Source organism: Vulpes vulpes, chromosome 2, assembly GCF_048418805.1.
Source record: "Vulpes vulpes isolate BD-2025 chromosome 2, VulVul3, whole genome shotgun sequence".
NCBI lineage: Eukaryota > Metazoa > Chordata > Mammalia > Carnivora > Canidae > Vulpes > Vulpes vulpes.
The window spans coordinates 71463773-71478299 of record NC_132781.1 but is presented as its reverse complement, the minus strand read 5'-3'; the positions used below and the strand labels follow the sequence as shown (position 1 = coordinate 71478299).

Below are 14527 nucleotides of genomic sequence, written 5' to 3'. Positions count from 1 at the left end.
AAAACATTTTATTTATTTATTCATGAGAGACACACAGAGAGAGACACACACACAGGCAGAGGGAGAAGCAGACTCCATGCAGAGAGCCTGATGTGGGACTTGATCCCGGGTCTCCAGAATCATGCCCTGGAATGAAGGCAGCACTAAACCGCTGAGCCACCCGGGCTGCTCTTCAGTCCTTTTCCCCAAGTAATAAACTCTGAGTTATCTATGAAGTGTATATTTTTAATATCACTTATAGATCTGTTGGCTGGTACCAAAATTATCAATTATATTTTTTCAGTGGGAAGGCTGGTTATGAGCAATTTATTCTAATTATCATGTTAAAGATGAAGAGATTAAGGACTAGAAAAGATAATGGATTTTTAATAACAGAATAAGTAGTGGGGTTTTCATTTTACAGTTGATCTGGTCACACATTTTTTCCTTTCATTCTTTCATTCTTTTTGCTCTTTTCTTTTTCTGAGATGTTTAAAGCTATAAATTTACTTTTAAGCACTGCTTTAGCTGCATTCCATTAAATTATGATATGCTCTAGTTTAGTTTTGCTCAGTTGAAAAATATTTTCTAATTTATCTTATGATTTGATACATGAGATATTTATGGTTTTTTAAAAAATTTCCAAATATTAAAATAAGACTCCTCACTGAGCAGGGAGCCCAATGTGGGACTTGACTCCAAGACCCTGGGGTCATGACCCAAGCTGAAGGCAGATGCTTAACCAACTGAAACACCTAGGTGCCTGATTCAAACTCTTTTAAATTGGTTAAGATTTATTTTATAACCTAAAAGTCCAGCTGAAGGTTGGGAGGAGAGAGAGTAGAATTTCCGGGCAAAAACCCTACAGGATCCCCACTGTGCTTATCAAAAGTAGAGGGGTTTTTCTGGCATAAACACTTATTGCATGACAGTTTCCATAGTCCTGAAACCATTGTTTTTGTCGTTTTTGTCCAGTTTTACATTGATAAAAAATTGCTTCCAAGATACCATCCTTTATATAATAGCTTAAATTCTTGGGGGCTGAAAATGATCACATATGGATGTTTGTCACATTGAAGACTAAACTTTGTACTCTCGATTTGAAATGCACCAGAAGTTTACAGACCTGTTTGAGCTTAAAGTGTTGAGTTTAATTTCATTAGAGAATGAAACTTTAGCATAATATTAGCATGGTATTCAGATAAGTGTAGAGAACTGCACAGAACAGGTCTTGTTGCATTAACAAGCCATTCTTTCCTGGAATAATCTGTCTCAGGAGCCAATCAGCAGCCCATGCTGGTGGAGTAGTGTCAAAAAGGTGTTCGTACTGGAAAATAATGTATTCATCTTATAAAGGGTCTTGAAAAGCCAGACCCTGTGGAGAACAGCAGAGTGTTTGTGGATTAATGAGCAGAAATCATCATGGGGAAAATGAGGTCTCAGATTATTTTGGCAGGGTAGATATGAGTGGGGATAAAGTGGTACTATAAAGATAATAAGGCACTATTTTTGCACCTTGCAGTTTCCAAATATGGGGGCCAATGGTGACAACCTGTAGTGGGAGGGAACAAAGTAAGTGTAAAATGCCTTGGGATCTTGCCTTAGCACTGTCATCTGATAACCACGAAAATTTTTATTGGTTGTACCTTTCTAACCAGTAAAGTTATTGGAAATAGAGATGAAAGACAAATTTAAACAGTCTACTGAAAAAATAATTAGTGGTACATGATAATGGTTATTGATAGAGGATGAAAAGTAGAAGATATCTGAAGATAACTGGTAGATTGAGAAACTGAGACACGGTAGTTGGAACAACGATTTTAACATCATAATAAAGAGCATCGGATGATCTAGTTGAAGATGTGGAAGTAGAATGTCATAAATTCAGTTAATGGATCTATTTACTGAGTTTTGACTCATACTTTTTTTCTTTAAAGATTTTATTTCTTTATTCATGAGAGACAGAGAGAGAGAGAGAGAGAGGCAGAGACACAGGCAGAGGGAGAAGCAGGCTCCCTGTGGAGAGCCCGATGCTTGACTTGATCCCAGGACCACGGGATCATTCCCTGAGCCAAAGGCAGACGCACAACTGCTGAGCCACCCAGGCATTCCTGACTCATTTTTTTCTTATTTAATTTCCAAATAATTGGAAATGATAGGTAGGAAGGCTATATGCTTCTATTTACAGATAATAAATTTGTGGCACCTAATATTTAACTCTTTAGTTCTAAAAATGATTATTTAAGGACTCTCATAGACAAAAAAAAAATTACCTTAAGAATAGTTCTGTAATTCACTGTATTTATAAACAATCTCAGTTCTCTATGATATTTAAAAAGAAAACATTACTGTCATCTTAGATTGCAAACTATCTTTTAATTTAAATACTTGATGAATGAATGGTGCATGTTGCTCTACTTTTTAAACTTTGCTATCTTGGGATTAGAAAATTTGTTTTGAACATATTTTTATTATGTATTCCCCTTTTTTTGTTGGTGAATGAAATCTTTCCATTTTATTTTCCATTTTTGCCGTCTTTTATACATGATTTTTTACAAGTTGTTTTCTAAAGGATTATTTTTTAAATTTTTAATTAAAGCAATCTAGTATTCAAGTATTTCCATCTGATTTGGAAAGCGTAGAGTAAATTGCAATAAGCGCTAGTGAGTTTCTTTTTATGTCACTTTTGAATGGTGCTGAAAATTTGAAAATATAAGCACACCAAGTTTTCTATCTTTTCTGAGTGCTTTCCTTTGAAGTAGTCAAGTTGTTCGAATAATTATTCTAGTGGCTCCTTTTAAAAATCCTGTTTAGATCAAGTTTACTCATTGAAAAAGAAATTCAGCCTAACATTTTATGCTGATAAAACAGTATCATTTGAAATCATGTCTTTTCCTCTCTTCTGTTTGGTATTCAATTCTCTTTAGCCATGTACTTCCCCTTTTCGTTTTCTGTGATTTACCTCTGACCTGGTCTACTTCCCTATAGGAAGCTGTGACCCTGTGTCAGCTTGTTCTTCTTTCTGATTTGTCTACTAATTTTTAAGTGCCTGAAGCATTGAAACACTCAATAGCCAAACTGTAGATTGGAGATTCTCTGATCTTCTGAACAAAGGAAAAATGGACCTATCAAGATAGTTACACAAACAAACTCAAGGACACATATATTGGTGCATTTTTTTTTTCTTGGTCTTGATTTTTGTGAGGCCTCAATTTATGTTGTGGATTTTTCTGTTTGTGGTGGAGTTGTTTTGGTCCTCTTCTGGAGAACTTTGTGGAAGAAGTCAGGTTTGGATTTCAGAATTTGTTTCCTAAATGGGAGAAACAAAATCTAAAGGGTGAGGATATTTCTAGGTGAGCCTGTGCTACCATTACTTGTGATTGTTCAGACGTGTAAAATATTTGTAAGACTGGAGAGGCTTATTCTTCAAAAATCAGGAAATAATATCTTATTTGTATAGCCAAGAAATTGGTTTATTTGTATAGCCAAGAAATTGGTTTATACCTTATTTGTATAGCCAAGAAATTGTATAGCCAAGAAATTGCTCTCCGTTGATTGTTCAAATAGTCAAGCGTGCCATTTCAAATAAGGAATGGATTGCTCTTGTGGTACAAAACCTCACTAATGGGCCAAATATGGGTGGGTACACACTGGGAAAAATATACTTTAAAATCCTCAAACAAACAAAAAATCCTCAAACTATAATGCTTTATTAGTGAATATTTTTACATTAATTTGTTTTCATGTATATCTGATGGTAATCAATATAGCTTCTATAAAGGGGAGCTTAATTTTAATTTTATGCTAATGAGTTTCTGCATATATCTAATTCATTTGGGAAAAGACGATAGAATAGATAATACATTTTGTCATTGTTTTGGCACATACACTATTACTTACCATTTTACCAATAGCATATTACTATTACTAGCATAATAAATACTAAGTATCATAATAATGAACTGTTGCAGCTGATGCTCATATAAAGCACTTACATGGACTCACCAGAATGTTCAAAACTTGATATGACCAGTGCAGAACCATTAGAAAAGTTGAAATCCTAAAGAAAATTCTTTGAAGGACAGTACTTTTTTTTTTTTTTTCCAGTTTTGGTAAAATGTCTGGCATGTCGATATTAAATGATCTTTTACTTCTGTACTTATTCCTTTCTATTATTTTTAAAATCTGAATTTGTGTAAATCATTATAGTTACAATGTAATCACAATCCCAAATCTCTGTATTTGTATATATGATTAGGTGGCAAGATATATACTAAGGTGTTTTTCATTTTTTTTTCCCCATAGCAGTTCTAATGGAAAAAGTGATTAAATACATCCCAGGATCTTATTAGGCATGTCTCTTGCAGGAGTGCCTGGTGGGCACAGTCAATTAAGTGTCTGACTCTTTATTTTGGCTCAGGTCATAAAAGTCCTGGGACCAGCCCCATATCCAGCTCCTGTCTCAGCAGGGAGTCTGCTTGAGATTTTTCTCCCTCACCTCTGCCCCTCCTGCTGCTAGTGCATATGCTGTCTCTCTCTCCAAAATAAGTATATAAATCTTTAAAAAAATACATATCAAAGAAGATGCAAGTTTTTAAAATAAGTTCTGTGAGTTCTAAGAAATAATTTCTAGTTTCTTGGAAAAAACACTTTTTTTTTTTTCGTTTAAAGATTTATTTATTTATTTGAGAGAGGGAGTGCAGGAGCTGGAAGGGCAGAGCTGAGGGAACAATCTCAAGCACACTCCCCACTGAGCATGGAGCATGCTCTGGGGCTGGATCCCAGGACTCTAAGATCCTGACCTGCGCTGAAATCAAGAGTCGATCCCTTAACCGAATGAGCCATCCAGGTGCTCCTTGCATCTTCTTTTAGTAATTAGGAAAATATTAAAATTCCCATATCTACCAGACTCATTAATTACTCCCAGTGAATGATACAGTAAAATAGATAGTTGAAGATGTTTCACTGGTAAATTAAAATTAATTTGTTATACCATGGTCATACCCAAAGCACTGTGGGAAGAAATACACTTGATCAGTAATAAGAAATACACAGTATATTCTAATAGTCCTAAAAATATAACCATAAAATAAAGTATTATTTTTTTCTCATCATCTAATTTTTTTTTTTTTTTTTTTTTACAGAAAAGTTTAAATGTTCAGTAAATCGGAGAAAAGAACATGGACTTTTAGCAACTGAAGAGCATTAAATTAAGGTAACTAATAGTTAATTTTTCCAGTTTCGTAATTGTTTGCAATTTCAAAGTGTATTTAATGTTTATATTCAAGTTTGTGTATGTTTTTATTAGGATCGTATTGAAAATTGTTCACTGAGTTCCTTAAATAGATTTTGCATATTTTTTGGAAGATAAAATTTGTCCACAAGAAAGTTCAATTTTGTTTTTCAAAAAATATACAAAATTCCACTTAAGGACTTATACTCCAGCTAGATGAACAAAAAATATGGTATTAAAAATAATTTATATGTTATATATTAACAACATAAATGATTTGCATTTTCTTCAGCAAATCATTTGAAGACAAGTAGGCCTTTATATTAATCAACCAGCACTAAAATTGGAATTTCCTTTCTTCTTGAAGTTACCAAAGTTGATTTCTGTGAAGTGACAATTATTTTTTTTTTGACAATTATTATAAATATGCAGCTTAAAAGCAGAAATACCAATTTTCTCTTTAACATTATGTCATGTTCATTTAATTTTGAGTTGTTCATATAATGGTATGTATTATAAATTTTTATAAATCTATTTTCAAAGATTCTCTTCTTTTTACTCTAAGACTATAAAAAGCGATTTAAGACTATAAAAAGATTATAAAAATATTGCACTCACTTTGTAGGCACTAAAATTTCCAGGATATGTCTTCTAATACATATTTATGCCTTAATTTCTTTGCCACTGCTTTCTTCAGCACATTCATTCACATAGGCAAACATTATTTTCTATTTCCCACAGTAGATCTGATTGAATCTTTAAGCTAGTACTTTATTTGTGCTTACTCGCTTATCTGTACATTAACATATAAGTTTTGCAGGCCTTCGTTTAACTCTCTTGAATACAAAGTGGATTTTTGGTACTTAGTGATATAAATTAGTTAAACTAACAAAAACAGACTGATTCAATCATCTTTTTCAAAAAATTCTACCATGCGAAACTTAGATTTGCTTGTTCTGGAGACATTAAATGCTGGTGGGAAAGATATGAAACTTTATAGAAATTACCGTATACATTTTATGAGTCACTGACGAACTGTTAAGGAAACAAAAGTGGGAGCAAGTCACTTTTTCTGGAAGCTCTTGAAATTTTCATAGAAGTTATGAAATTCATTGAGGGGTTGTTGAGGCAGGGAAGGTGAAGTCATGCATTCCAAGCTAACAGAATAGCTTTTTAAGGAGTACATAAAGGAATAAGGAATGTCCATTGAAAGGTTGATATTTCTAATGTTGCTCAAATATTACTCATGTGGTAGAACAGTTAGGAGATGAGTCTGGAAAAGTAGGTTTGGAGCAGTCCATGCAATAATCATGTTTGCTGGACTAGCACCTAATTTCCCAGCCAAGATGTCTCCAGAGTGCTTCAGTGTATTTATAGGGTTGTGAGAGGAAAATTTCAGAACCTCTCCTTAATACTCATTTTCATTACAAAATATAAGAAAGCATTAAGGCCTTACAATATTTATTGTAATGACTATTACAGGGAACAGAAAGACGTTTCTGAGGATATGTGTTTTTTTTATAGTGTTAAATGATTAACTGTTGTTTTGTCATTTTTTAATTGTGATATAATTTATATACCATTAATTTACTCTTTTAAAAGTATACCATTTAGTATTTTTTAGTATATTCACAGAGTTGTGTAATTATCAACACTGTCTCATCCAAAACATTTTTATCTCTCCTAAAAAACACCTTTTACCCATGAGCAGTTACTCCGTTTGTCCCTTTGTCCTATTCCCTGGCTAATATACTTTTAGCACCTATATATTTACCATAAAAAATGGAATCATACCATATGTGGCCTTTTGTACCTACCTTCTTCACTCAACATAATGTTGTCACGTTTTACCCTTATTCTGTGAATCAGGACATAATTTCTTTTTATGTCTGAATACTATTCTGTTATATGGATATACCACCTTTTGTTTATATATATCAGTTGATTGACCTTGGGGTTCTTTTTAATAATTTCTGGATGTTATGAATAATGGCTGCTATAAACATTCATGTACAAGTTTTTCTGTAGGCATGTGTGTTCATCTGTCTTGAATATATAATGGGGATAGAATTACTGGGATCATGAGGTAACTGAATGTTTTACCTTTTGAAAAACTAACAAACTGTTTTCCAAAGACTTTGCACCATTTTACATTCTCACCAGACATGTATTCTAGTTTCACTCTATTCTTGCCAAAAGTTATTGTTATTTTAATTATAGCCATCCTAATGGAAGTCAGATTGTATCTCATGTGATTATGATGGCATTGATTGTTTTTCAAAATATTTTAGTGTACTCATATTACATGTGTTTGGATAAGTGATTTAAATGAATGGATGTCAATTTTTACCTAGACCACTCATATTTAGACAATTGATTTTATGAAGTATTAAGAAAAAATTACGAATTGAAGATTATTTGATTACTACATGCCCAAATAAATAACAACAACAATAAGCAAAAACTGGCAGGGCACCTGGGTGGCTCAGTTGGTTAAGCGTCCAACTCGATTTCAGCTCAGGTCACAATCTCGGGGTCATGAGATTGAGCCCCACTTCGGGCTCTGTGCTCAGCACAGAGTCAGTTTAAAATCCTCTTCCCCTGCACCTCCCCTACTTGCATGCTGTCTCTCTCTCTCTCTTTTAAAAAAAGATAAATACATTAAAAAAACCAAAAAATGGCAATGGATAGCTAAAAACTAATTAAGAAGACTATTATTGGGATTTGTCTCATATTATAAGTGATTAAACTTGTCCAAAGAACAAATTTTGTCTTTAGTATAAGTTAAGGGTTCAATTTTTTTGAACCTCAGCAACATGCTTATATGACTTAAAAACCTTTGGAGCACAAATAACGAGATTTTTCAGCAGTGTTTAAAGTCACATTCAATCTAGTCATTTAGAAATTTTCACTGAATTTTGACATGGTTGAAAGTCTTATTTGAGATTTTCTTCAGAGGAGGAATAAAATCATTGGAGAAAGCCTAGAATTTTCTGCTATGGTCAAAATGGCTAAAATCACACATGGAAAATTATGTGGCTACCATAAAAATGTATTACTTTCTCAGTAGATACTGTTGGAAGATGACATTAAAATAATAATACGTTTATCAAAAAAGTATTCAAATAAATTATGTTGTATGAAAGAGTTCTTTTATGTATATTTCCATATCAATTTAAGATCATTTTACGTCAATTTATGATATTTGCTACATTATTTTTTAAAATCTGGATTATTCTTGTATAATTCATGTATAATAAAATCACTCTTTTTAATGCACAATTCTGTTTTGACAAACACATAAGGCTCAGTAAGTACCACTAAAACCAAGATAGAGAACATATCTGTCATCCCTGGAAGTTCTCCTATGCCCTTCTTTAGTTTCCACCTCCCGCCACATATCAGCCCTGAGAACTTCTAGATTCATTATATTTTTGTAATGGAGTACAAAACCGATCCTGAAAGAAAGCAGAGCAAAGAGATCACGTTTTGGAGACAGACACTACATATGACCTTGGAGGTGTTACTTACCTCTCTGCACTAAAAATTTCCTTATTTTTAATATGAGGCCAATAAAATTTTGTACTGTATATTACTTAAAATAGAGCTATTCATATCCAAGCCCCTACAAACACTAAGTGCTTGTAAAATAAACTATAATTTTTTGAACCTCTAAGGAAGGATGTACTGTAGAAGATAGATTTCCCACTGTAAATGACCTCTCAATGGATTGTTTAAAGATGTTTTGCTTATTTATTTTATTTTATTTTATTTTATTTTATTTTATTTTATTTTATTTTATTTTATTTTATTATTTTTTAAAACATTAGTATTTCTTTTTTTTTTAAGATTTTATTTATTTATTCATGAGAGACACAGAAAGACAGAGGCAGACACACAGGCAGAGGGAGAACCAGGCTCCATGCAGGGAGCCCGACGTGGGACTCGATCCGAGAACTACAGGATCAGGCCCTGGGCTGAAGGCAGCACTAAACCGCTGATCCACTAGGGCTGCCCTGCTTATTTATTTTAGAGAGAAAGAGGAGTGCGTACAAGCTGGGGAAGGGGTAGAGGATGAGGGAGAGAATCTCAAACAGACTCCGTGCTGAGCGCAGAGCCTGACCTGGGGCTCAGTCATAACCACCCTGACATCATGATCTGAGGTGTAATCAAGAGTCAGATGCTTAACCAACTGAGCCACCCAAGTGCGCCTCTTTGAGTGGATTTAACCACAAAATGTCAAATCACAGTTTTGGAATAATAAAACAATTAAAATAAATAAAATAATAAATAGCAATAAGGGCCATTCAGAAAAATCACTCTCTGAAAGCCTTTGCTTAATTATTCTAATTCCTTAGGCCTAAGTCCTTGGAGTGAATCTTGAATTTTCTTTTGTACACATTGCACATCCATCAGCACATACTGCCTTATTCTGAACATCTCCTTAGCTATTACCTTGATCCAGATCACGGTTCCCTGTTCCCTAAAGAATTACGACAGCCTTCCCTTTTCCTTGCCACATCATTTTCACTGTACAGCACTTAGAACCCTGTTCCTGTTTTAGTATCCTCTGCATTGTAGCTATTCTGGCTTCATTGTATTTCCTGAACACACTAGGCCATTCTGCTTGGGAGCCTTAGCCTATTGGTTCCTCAACTCATCACAATTCTTCTCTTGCTTATTTCCTAGGCTATAAATATCCTCATGGCAATCTTCCCTTGACATCATATTTAAAATTGAAATTGCTTGGGAGCACCCTCTGCATTCCTCTCCTTTATTTTTCTCCAGATCCCGTATTAACACATTATACATATTTTTGTTTATTGTCTCTTCCCATTGGTTAAATATTCTAAATATTTTCTCTTTAGGGCATCCTTTTAATTTCTAGTTTTAAGTGTCTTTTTATATTGGACAACTGGCTTTGTTTGTGGATATTAGAAAGGTTTGGATACTAGAAAGCTAGGGAGACAATGTGGGTGACTGCAGCTATAGGCAGGAGGATTACCTGGGAACTATTTGCAATAACTCAGGTGAAGTATAAAACAAAGACCTGGTTTAAGGCAGCAACTCTGGGGATTGAATGGTAGTAATTTGTTTGAGACTAGAAGGTAAATTGACAGGTCTTAGTGACTGACTACATTGCAGTAGTGAGGGTTTAAGTCTCAGGGCCCTGAGTCTCAGGTTTGAAATGGCAACCCAATGGTTGGTGATGCCATTCACTGAGGTTTACAGAGTAGAGTTGTAACAATAATAATAATAAATGTTTTTTCAGAAATAACATCCAGAGCTAGATGTTAATTTAGGTCTCTAGATAGGAGCGATTTCTACTAATGAACACCTTAAGCCAAAGGTCATTGTCTCATTTTTTTTTTTTAAACCATTTGTTAATAGAAGTAAAAAAAAAAAAAAAAAGTTTTGGTTTGCTATGAAATTACATTTTCTAATTAATTTCAAAACCAGTCAGAAAGTACAGAATGTAAAAACTGGCCATGGGCAGAGTAAAAGCACATTAATTATTCAGACAGTTATCCCTGCTTATTCCATTCTTGGAGATATAGTGGCTGTCAGAATCTGTCAGCTGTAGAGTTAGTGCCCTTCAGAATTTACATGCATAAATGGTGACCTTTGGAAATTTGCATAAAGATAAGTCTGGCATTCAAATGATAGCTGCCAGTCAGTTGAGCAAAGCAAAAGTTGTCAGCCACTACTTAAACCACAGAATGGGCCAGGAAGCAGTAAACAGCAAGCGGGGTATATGCAAAACAACAGTGTACTTTTTCACCAAAAATGAAACTAAAACCTTTTTAAATAGAGTTTTACAAAGGCTAAGTAAGTTATTACCAATAACTTACTATCTATGGATCAGTATTTTTGGTGCACGTTGCTCTGTTCACCAAACATTTTGTTGAAACTCTTTATATCTTAAAAGTACTCAATTTAAATTTTAATCATTTAAAATGTTAATTAGATTTTATATGGTAAAATTGATGCATACTCATTATAGAAAATTTAGAAAATACTGCAAAGAGAGAATATTAAATTATTCATAGTCCCACACTCAGAGGAAACTATGGTTACCATTATGGTGTATACTCATAGTTATCTTTTAAATAAACAAAGACATATACATGAATATATAAGAAGGTCCTTTTTACTGTTATCTTACTACATTTTACTTATCATAAGTACTATTGAGATATATATTTATATACAGCATTTTATATATAGGTGATTATTATTACCTCAAATAGATTTTCAGTAGTAGAATTACTAGGTCCTAGTGTATGACTCATTTTTTTTGAAGCTTTTGATATATTTTCTTAAAATTTCCTTTCAACTTTTATAAGCTGTCAAATTGCTTGTGTTTCATCTTCTTCCTTTAATTATTTTTAAACATATTTTAAATGTCTGATAAAAATTTGCCATTTAGGAAATTAAAACCTATGTAAGGCAGAAAAATAGTTATGAATCAAAAATTCATTTTTCTTTGATTATTGTTACAAATTTCAATTTCTGTATGAAGTAACATGTCATCACTTACCGGACCCATTATTTTTTTTTTAAGATTTTATTTATTTATTCATGAGAGACACAGAGAGAGAGAGAGAGAGAGAGAGGCAGAGACACAGGCAGAGGGAGAAGCAGGCTCCACACATGGCGCCCGACTTGGGACTCGATCTCTGGTCTCCAGGATCACGCCTTGGGCTGAAGGCAGGCGTCAAACCGCTGACCCTTACCTGACCCATTCACCTAAAGCTAAAACATTACACTTCAGAACAGTGCTAATAAATACCTAAAACTAAGGGAAAAAATAATAAAAACAAAATTTTAAATCGTTGAGCACCCAAAATAATTATAGATAAGTTTTGTGTTAAGAGAGGCTGGAGATCCAAGTAAACAAAGTTCATTCTTCATCTCCTGTCTTTTTTTTTTTTTTGTAGTCTCTGCCTGTTTTAAAAACCATGCCTTTTCCTGCTGTGGCAAACAAGGTGTAGTGACCACCATAATTTTTGGAATGCAAACAGGGCTCCTTCAGTTTTTTTCATCTTGAACATATCTGAACATATTCTTTAACTCAATACTTTAAAGATAAAACAGAAAGACTAGTTGAGAGTAAACAGTATGGATGTATATACAGCCTTTTACTTCCTTAGTTAACCTTGAATATATGGGTGATATTTGAAAAGTACTAGTCCAGTCAGATCTGTAAGAGGATTGTGATGTTTTTATTCAATTATTTCATATAGTTTAAAAGGTTTTATTTCTTTAATCGTGAGAAACACAGAGAGAGAGAGAGAGAGGCAGAGACACAGGCAGAGGGAGAAGCAGGCTCCATGCAGGGAACCTGATGTGGGACTTGATCCCGGGACTCTAGGGTCACACCCTGATCCGAAGGCAGATGCTCAACCACTGAGCCACCCAGGTGTCCCTGTTATTTCTTATTTGTTTATGCATAAACCTTGAATTAGGAGTGGCCTGGACAGAATCTTGTGTCCTGATCCTTGTACTTTACTACATCTTCGTCTTAAACTGTTCACTAGTGCCTTTAATACATGATTGTGAAAAAATATTATGATGGCTCCAAAAAGATTGCTCATTTCTGACTGAATCAGGGATGCTATATTGAAAAGAGGAAAGAGTCTGCTTTACATTATAAATATTTATAGATTGGGATTTTGTGCCAGGGCTAAAAGCTAAAAATCATTTCATTATTGGCTTTTTACTTTTTTCCCCCAGGAGAATGATTTGTTTATGACTTTTTAAATTAGGTATATACATTTAAAAAACTTTTTGTGAGTGCATGTTTGAAATTAACCATTGTAAATATTTGAGGAATTTTAACAAATGTATATACACATGCAGCCATGTCTGTTATTTGTACATCTATCTATGCTTATAAGTTTTTGTTTTGTTTTGTATTTTGTGTGCAATTCTTTGAGATTTAAGGCTTATATGGAATTGTGTTTTCATCACTATAGTTGGGTATAAAGTAGTTATATAACCTCAAAATTTTCTTGTGCTGTCCCTTTGTAGTCATTTCCAGCCTCTGTCTGTAACCCCTAGGAACTGCTAATCTGTTCTTTATTCCATAATACTTGAGTCTATGTTTTTAGCTTTTTCAGAGTGTCATGTAAATGAATTATTACAGTAAGTAGTCTTTTGAGACTGACTTCTATCGCTTTTCATAATGCCCTTGAGATTCATCCTTGTTTTTTGAGTATATCAATAATTCATTTCCTCCTTATGGCTGGGCAATATTCTATTATATGGATGTCTAACAGTTCATTTATCTACCTGTTGAAGAACATCTAGGTTGTTTCTAGTTTTTGATGAAAATAATGCTACTACAAACATTCATATGTTGCGTGTGTATGTGTGTACTCAAATTTTTATTTCTTTGAGGTAAATATCTAAGAGTTGGACCTTTGGGTCAGCCTGATAAGTGCACATACGTGATTTTTAAAATATTTCTGAGTTTTATTTTGTCTTACTGGATTTTGTTCTTGTTTCTTTTTTATTTATATTCTTTTTTTAAAAAGATCTTATTTATTTATTTATGATAGACACAGAGAGAGAGGAGGGTGGGCAGAGACACAGGCAGAGGGAGAAGCAGGCTCCATGTAGCAATCCTGATGCAGGACTCGATCCCGGGACTCCAGGATCATGCCCTAGGCCAAAGGCAGGAGCTAAACCACTGAACCACCCAGGGATCCTCTGTTATTTATATTCTAAGTGACACTGTTATTACTTAAATTAATGTATTGCAGAAACTTGTCTTCTTCAAGTGCTGTTATTTTTTCACACTAGTCTGACTAGTCAGGACCTGGTTTTATTGGTCTCTGAATTTTGGTAGGAAAATTATATCATCCAAGTGGGAAAATGCTGCCTTTACGATTTTTCTGTCAACGATATTTATTTATTTATTAATAAAACTTTAATAATTTATTTATTAATAACTTTAATAAATAATAAATATTTATTTTTCTTTAAGAATATGTCTTTTTTCTTTAGTAAGTTACCCTAAAACAACTAACCACACAAAACTAAATGTCAACTCTTTCTGCACTGGGTGCAACTGTATTTAGTTGTATTGAATCCAGTTCTTTTCTTCTAACTAAATCTCATGTGCTTTTTACATAGAAAAGACCCTTATGAGAAAATAGTTTGTGGTAAGTAATAACAATTTGGTCATCTGGCATTGAAGAGCCAGCAGAGTAGTGGGACTCTGAGTCTTTATTCAGATCATCACCTCCCACTATGCTGGCTCTGTGGCAGAGTAGTATTACCAAATTATACAAGAATAGATACAGTAAA

At 33.7% G+C, this 14527-nt stretch overlaps 1 protein-coding gene across 49 annotated transcripts in view; it reads left to right on the top strand.

Moving 5' to 3' along the window:
* ADGRL3 (adhesion G protein-coupled receptor L3) overlaps positions 1-14527 on the top strand; it is an 808546-nt gene that overhangs the window by 169373 nt on the left and 624646 nt on the right. For all 49 annotated transcript variants that reach the window (XM_072748899.1, XM_072748903.1, XM_072748906.1 and 46 more), the window contains exon 2: positions 5124-5194. The gene's annotated coding sequence lies outside the window, so the exon portion shown is untranslated. The remainder of the gene's footprint in view (positions 1-5123; positions 5195-14527) is intronic.